Source organism: Saccostrea cucullata, unplaced genomic scaffold (assembly GCF_032062105.1).
Source record: "Saccostrea cucullata isolate Sc308-1 unplaced genomic scaffold, CSIRO_AGI_Scuc_v1 ctg676, whole genome shotgun sequence".
NCBI lineage: Eukaryota > Metazoa > Mollusca > Bivalvia > Ostreida > Ostreidae > Saccostrea > Saccostrea cuccullata.
Genome location: NW_026927100.1, coordinates 18,144 through 25,000, shown reverse-complemented (window position 1 = coordinate 25,000; position 6,857 = coordinate 18,144). Strand labels below are relative to the sequence as shown.

General features: G+C 33.8%; 1 long non-coding RNA gene across 1 annotated transcript in view; it reads right to left on the bottom strand.

The window, feature by feature from the left end:
- The window catches only part of LOC134273431 (uncharacterized), a 32,334-nt gene extending 26,005 nt beyond the window's left edge, over positions 1 to 6,329 (bottom strand). The window contains exon 1 of the long non-coding RNA XR_009993396.1: positions 6,251 to 6,329. This is a non-coding gene — a long non-coding RNA (uncharacterized LOC134273431). The remainder of the gene's footprint in view (positions 1 to 6,250) is intronic.
- Positions 6,330 to 6,857: the final 528 nt, after the last annotated feature.

Sequence of the window (6,857 nt, the reverse complement as noted above, 5' to 3'; positions counted from 1 at the left end):
AAATATAATCAATTATGGCTTCGTTATTCTTGAGAAAAAGATTTTTAAAGAATTTTCCTACATATTTCTATGTAAAACTTTGGTCGGCCATTGTGGCCCCGCCCGACCCCCAGGGGTCATGATTTGAACAAATTTGAATCTACACTACCTGAGGATGCTTCCGTATAAATATGACCAATTATGGCTTTGCTATTCTTGAGAAGAAGATTTTTAAAGAATTTCCCTATATACGAGGGTTGATCCAAAAGTAATGTCACAACTTTGATAAAATTGCTATAAATTGACGTAAAGCAACAAAATTATACATGAAGGAAGCTTTATTTATTTCAAATCAGACCTGAAAAATTCAAAGGAATACCGGTATGATGTAGTATACTTTTCAAAATATCGGATTTTAAACAATGCGCGTTTATGGTAGTCGCCGCACCTAAATATAATCATATGACGGATACACACCGTCATACTTTTAAGCGTTTCCCCTTCCTTTCATTAAAAAATATTTGTGATTCGCAAACACTTTCATCAATTCCACTTTCTTTAAGAATTCTTGGTACTATTATACACTAACTTTTTTCATAATTAATCCCTCTGTCAAAATTTTTTGAACAGTAGCACAAGATAAACTTAAAAATTCACATGTCACTCTATACGTCTGTCTTTTTTCACAACGTCAGGCACCACTTAACGTTTCCGTCCGATCTCCTTTCTTTCGGTCTTTTTGTCCTCTGCTATTCATTCAGTGACCAATCACCCGCCCAAAATTGAAACCATCTTTCAAGATGTCTCTTATTTACATTCTTTTTTCTGTAAGTCTGATTGATTAACGAAAATGTCGATAGTGATGATTACCATATTTTGAAGCAAAAATGCATTACAACTCGTCGAGCCTTTTTTTCCCCACTGCGACAATTCCTTTGCTCAATTCAATAGAGTAAAACAACAATGTTTATAATCAAAAATACCAATGCCGTCATTTAATTTTCAATTAAAGACTAGAAAATTACAAGAATTGTGTCTTTAAAAAAAGTGGGAGATTGGGTGCTTTTTTAAAATCTTTTTAATATGTTTGTCGTTTGTATTCTAAGAAAAAATACACTTTAAAACGTGACGTTCCGCTGTGAAGCGGCGACACCCCCTTTGCTCTATGTTTTAAATATCTATAAAATAAATTCAAATTAACATTATTAAATTAAAATTTCAATATTAATTAGATTTATATTTGTGCATCTTTTGGTATATTGTATTTGATGATATGACGCCAAATATAAAAGATATGGACACTGTGACATTACTTTTGGATCAACCCTCGTATTTCTATGTTAACCTTTGGTTGGCCATTTTGGCCCCGCCCTGCCCCAAGGGGTCATGATTTGAACAAAATTTAATGTCCACTACCAGAAGATGCTTCCATACAAATATGATCATTCACACCTCTGCTATTCTTGAGAAGAAGATTTTTAAGAAATGTTTCTATATATTTCTATGTAAAACTTTGATCGGCCATTGTGGCCCCACCTTCCCCTGGGGGTGTTGATTTGAACAAACTTAAATCTACACTACCTGAAGATGCTTCCATATAAATATGATGAATTATGGCTTTTCTATTCTTGAGAAGAAGATTTTTGAAGAATGTTTCTATATATTCCTATGTAAAACTTTGGTCGGCCATTGTGGCCCCGTCCTACCTCCGGGGGTCATGGTTTGAACAAATTTGAATCTACACTACCTGAGGATGCTTCCCCATAAGTTTCATCTTTCCTGGCGCAGTGGTTCATGAGGAGAAGATTTTTAAAACATGCCACCAAATTTTCATTAATTCCCAATTATCTCCCCTTGAATAAAGGCGTGGTCCTTCATTTGAAGAAACTTAAATCCTCTTTACCCAAGGATGCTTTGTGGCAAGTTTGGTTGAAATTGGCCCAGCGGTTCTTGAGAAGAAGTCGAAAATGTGAAAAGTTTACAGACAGACGGACGCCAGACAAAATGTGATCAGAAAAGCTCACTTGAGCCTTCGGCTCAGGTGAGCAAAAATAAATAAACAAAATAAAAACAATGATGGGGGGTTTATGTTTTCTAGGGGGGGGGCGTCAAAAGTCATTTTTATTTGCTTCAGTATGTACAGTCCTATGTAAATAAATTCCAGAGGGGGGGGGTCTGATCTCCCTAACCTTACTGAAACCGAAACCTTACTGCACATCTGCATAACACCACCAACCATCTCCCAAAAGATGATTAGGCTACTGTGTAAAATGTAGGAGGAGTACAGGGAAGAAAAGTGTGACAGACGGACATGAGTAACAACAATATACCCGAACTTCTTTAAAAAGTGCGGGTATAAAAACATTAGCCAGAATACTCATTCGAATGGAACTTTTACAAGGGCACCGCAAAGCGGAGCATTCCTTTCTAAAAAGCATATTCTATAAATCAAGGCAGTATTTGATATCCACCCCGATGCAAATTACGTCACTTCCATTTAGCAAGGGAAAAACTAACACACACACTAACACACATAATTGACTTACTATATCACCTCAAACGTTGCGAGGGGATAGTAATGTTGTCGATTACTATTTAAGTCCAATTTTTTTGTTTTATACACATTTTTTCAAAGTGCGTAAAGTGTGTACATGGTAAAAAATTATGCTGTACATTCTTAACGCACTTTGAAAAAAATTTCAAAGTGCGTTGATTTGGTCCCAAGTACAACGCACTTTGAAACATTTTTTCCAAAGTTCGTTGTTTTGTCCCAAAATAACGCACTTTGAAAAAAAAAATTATTAAAGTGCGTAATTTTTCAAAGTGCGTTGCCACAGTACAAGTATTAGCATACATAATGTTGAGGTATCAGCATATATTAATGTTTAAGTATCATCAGCAATAATTATTATGAATGTTCTCCACATATGGCAACGGAGGCGTTCCATACTAAGATCTGTCCATGTTAAAAATAATAATTTCCTAATACCATTTTCATTTTCAATAATTAGAAAAAATTAAACTTGTACAACAGTCCATGTGAATGAACATACAGATATCCGGGTTGGATTTTTGAGGTAAATAAAGAAGGATCTGCGAAATTTTTTAAGTGTAGAACAATACCAAACCTAAGAAGAAGCCTTTCAGTTGGGTCAACTCCAATATAAGGGATTGTAGTCCCTATGCGAAAGCTTGTGTATATAGAAGTAGTGATTCGGTTCTACTGTAACGACCGGGACAGTTGACAGTTGACATTTAATCATTTCTACTGTCGACCGGGGACAGCTGACAGTTGACATTTAATCATTTTATTGTTGACAAGTTTATTATTGTAGTCTGGTATTAATAGCTGTGATTATGATTAGTTTTGTATCAATAGCTGTATTAAGGGTTAGTTTTGCATTTATAGCTGTGATCAGGGTTAATGTCCCCGAACACAAGGGAAGTGTCAACTGTCAACAGTCGACCTGTCCCCGATCGACACTAGAACGCAAGGGAAGTGTCAATTTTACCGTCAATCGTTTTACCTGTTCCCGGTCGACACTAGAACACAAGGGAAGTGTACACATTAATCCGTCGACCTGTCCCCGGTCGACACTAGAACACAAGTGAAATGTCAACTGTCAACCGTCAACCTGTTTTACCAGGTTGATACTAGAACACAAGGGAAGTGTCAAATGTCAACCGTCGACCTGTCCCCGGTCACACTAGAACATAAGTGAAATGTCAACTGTCAACCGTGACCTGTCCCTGGTCGATATTTTAGAACACATGGGAAGTGTCAATGTATAACTGTCGACCTGTCCCCGGTCGACACTAGAACACACAGGGAATTGTCAACTGTCAACCGTCAACCTTCCCTGGTCGACAGTAAATCCATATGTGTGGAATGTAGAAATAATTAACTCTATAACATTGCTACAATATACAGTGATGTATGAATATGTTAATATTGCTTCAGTCAAAGTACTACTTTATCCTTATATTGGAGTTGAGCCTTTCAACTTTCTACTCAAAGCAATTATATTGCTCAAAACATGATTCCGAAACCGTCAACAGTCAATTAGTTACACCAACATCTACATCTAACGTCTACAGTGTAAAGAGAAGGAGTATAACAAGTTTCTTATGTTCATAGATTTTTAATTAATAGTATGAGATTGAAATAAATTCTGAAATTTTGTATTTTCCAGTATTTCCCAGTGTGGATAAAATTTGCAGTTTTTATGCGGCCGGGAATACCGCTATTTAGCACAAGTTTTTCCCACCATCGGGTCTCCCAGATACGGAAGCGTATTAGTGCCACTTGGACACTTTTTTTTTTTATTTCTACACTTTGATCTGTAAATTCAAGACATTATTCTGTAAATTTTACACTTAAATCTGTAAATTTTACACTTTACTCTGTAAAATTTACACTTTGATCTTTAAAGTGTAAATTTTACACTTTAATCTGTAAAATTTACACTTTAATCTGTAAATTTTACACTTTAATCTGTAAAATTTACACATTAATCTGTATGGTTCTGGAATTTACACATCAATCTGTAAATTTTACACTTTAAAGTGTAAGTTTTACACTTTAATCTGTAAATTTTACACATTAATCTGTAAAATTTACACATTAATCTGTAAAATTTACACTTTAAAGTGTAAAATTTACACATTTTTCTTTTTATTCACAAAGTCATTTTGGCAACTTCATACATGCTAAGTAACACATTTTAAAGCCAACAAACCATGAATCATGCATGATAACATTTTATTCTTATATTTTATTTAACAATAAATGCAGATAGTAAGTAATTAGTATAACTGATGCAAGTAAGACTTTCTTAGAATATTAGTGAAGAGCAAATCAAACACACATGCATATATTCACTACCAGCTCCGATTGGATAACTTTTTGAATTGAAATTGTTTAAATAACCAATTAATACCCCGGTATATTAATTAGTAAAGTATATACATTTATAAATAATTAAAGTATATGAGTTTATATAAATTTTGGAACAGCAAAGAAATTTATATCCTTTGATTCAATGGCGTTTCTTTATTGCTACATTCAAAAATGACCGTAATTTTAATGTTACATTTTATATCATCATGATCGTAGACCCATAAACTTGCAATATCATTCTGAACTACTAATAAGAAAAAAATCCTTGATATATATATTTTTACTGTTCGTCGCACTATAGTACAGTACAACTAAAGAAATGTACTGGATTTATTGCTTCAAATAAGATTGTTAGCAACATAGTTACCCTATTTTTATGGTATATTCAAAATGAATTCTATTGCAATTTATAGCCGAGAATGGGAAAAGGCTATGAAGATTCTTTTTTATAAATAGTAACTACATCAGAATAAGCTAATTTTGAGAATCTGTGTCTCCTCTTAAGGAAAAAAGAACACAGACAGGTCAAGATTTAAGGGGTCGGCAGGGGTATTTTTTGAATGTGTGGACGGGGCCACAGGGAGTTATGATATAAAAGTTCATTGCAAAAGCTTCTTGATAAATCCCCAGGAAATAACGTTTCACAAAAAGACAGAAAATATTATTTTAGGCCATGACCTTTAACCTAAAAAAGGGGAATTCCCTAGGCCATAGGAAGTTGTGGTATAAAATTTGATTGCAAAAGCTCTAACCGCGTGGAAACAAAAGTGTTATAAACAGAATTTACGAGTCCATTTGACTTTAAGACGTAGAGATCTTTCTTAGGACATGTGGAGTTTTGAACAAACAATTTTTTGCAAAACCTTACAAAATTGAAACGGTTTACGGCTTCTCGAGTTAAAACAGAATTTTTTTAATTCGTGACCTTGACATTTTTATTTCTAAATCAGTGGGGTCATTTAAGGCCACATGATGTTGCTATGTGATAAATTCTTACATCATTTCAAAAAAGTATTTTTTATGGTATTTCATTCCTCACATTCCCATCCGATAACGCCCTCCCATTTCCGGTCAGTATTAGGTCCTTTTGTACATGTTTGTCCAGAAAATTGAACTCAGATTTTATCAACATGTCCTAGTACAAGTAATTTTTCAGCAAATATCAGTGAGTATGAGAATCAACTGCAATTACCAGTAATAAAATACAAGTAAATTTTGAGTACCAACTGTATAATGTTGGAAAAAGTAAGAAATTATGAGGAAAAGAGTGTCTTTATCAGTATTTCAAAGGCAAATAACACATGATGTAAGTAATATTAAATAATTTACTTTAAAACAAGAAAAAAAAATATCGCAATCAATCAATTGTACCTTTTAGCTGCTCTGAAGTCGTCTAAAGGAACATCATCATAAACATTTTCAATGGATTCACTCCCACCTGGAAGAAAAAAAAAACATTTATGCATATCAAAGATTTAACAATATCACAACCTTCCAGTTATTCGTTTATATAATTTTATTTTGCAGACACATTGTACTACTTTTGATGAATAAGTAGATTTGGCAGAATTATTACTGTTCTCAGTTAACTGCTTCTTACCGCCTTTCATTCCGATCGGCGTGAAGCAATGTCATCGCTTATTGGACACCTTTTCAAAGCCGATTGGTTGATGGGGGAGTTATATCAAATGAAGCATAGAAACACGAAATACGTAGGTTTTTAGCTTAAGATTGTTTCTGAGTTTGTAGTAATTTTTCAAAAATAAAATAATATTTAAATTTTTTTGAAAAGTAGGAAACACACCAAGGTCAAGAACACAGGGTCAAAAATCATAGTGCATATAGAAACTTAAAGTTTTGTCACAGGTAATACACATGTATATAATATGAGTCTTATCATCTCTCATTCAAAAACTATGACCAAGGTTAAAGTTGTTGTGACAGACAAACAGAGTTAAAGACGAATGAGATTTAATGT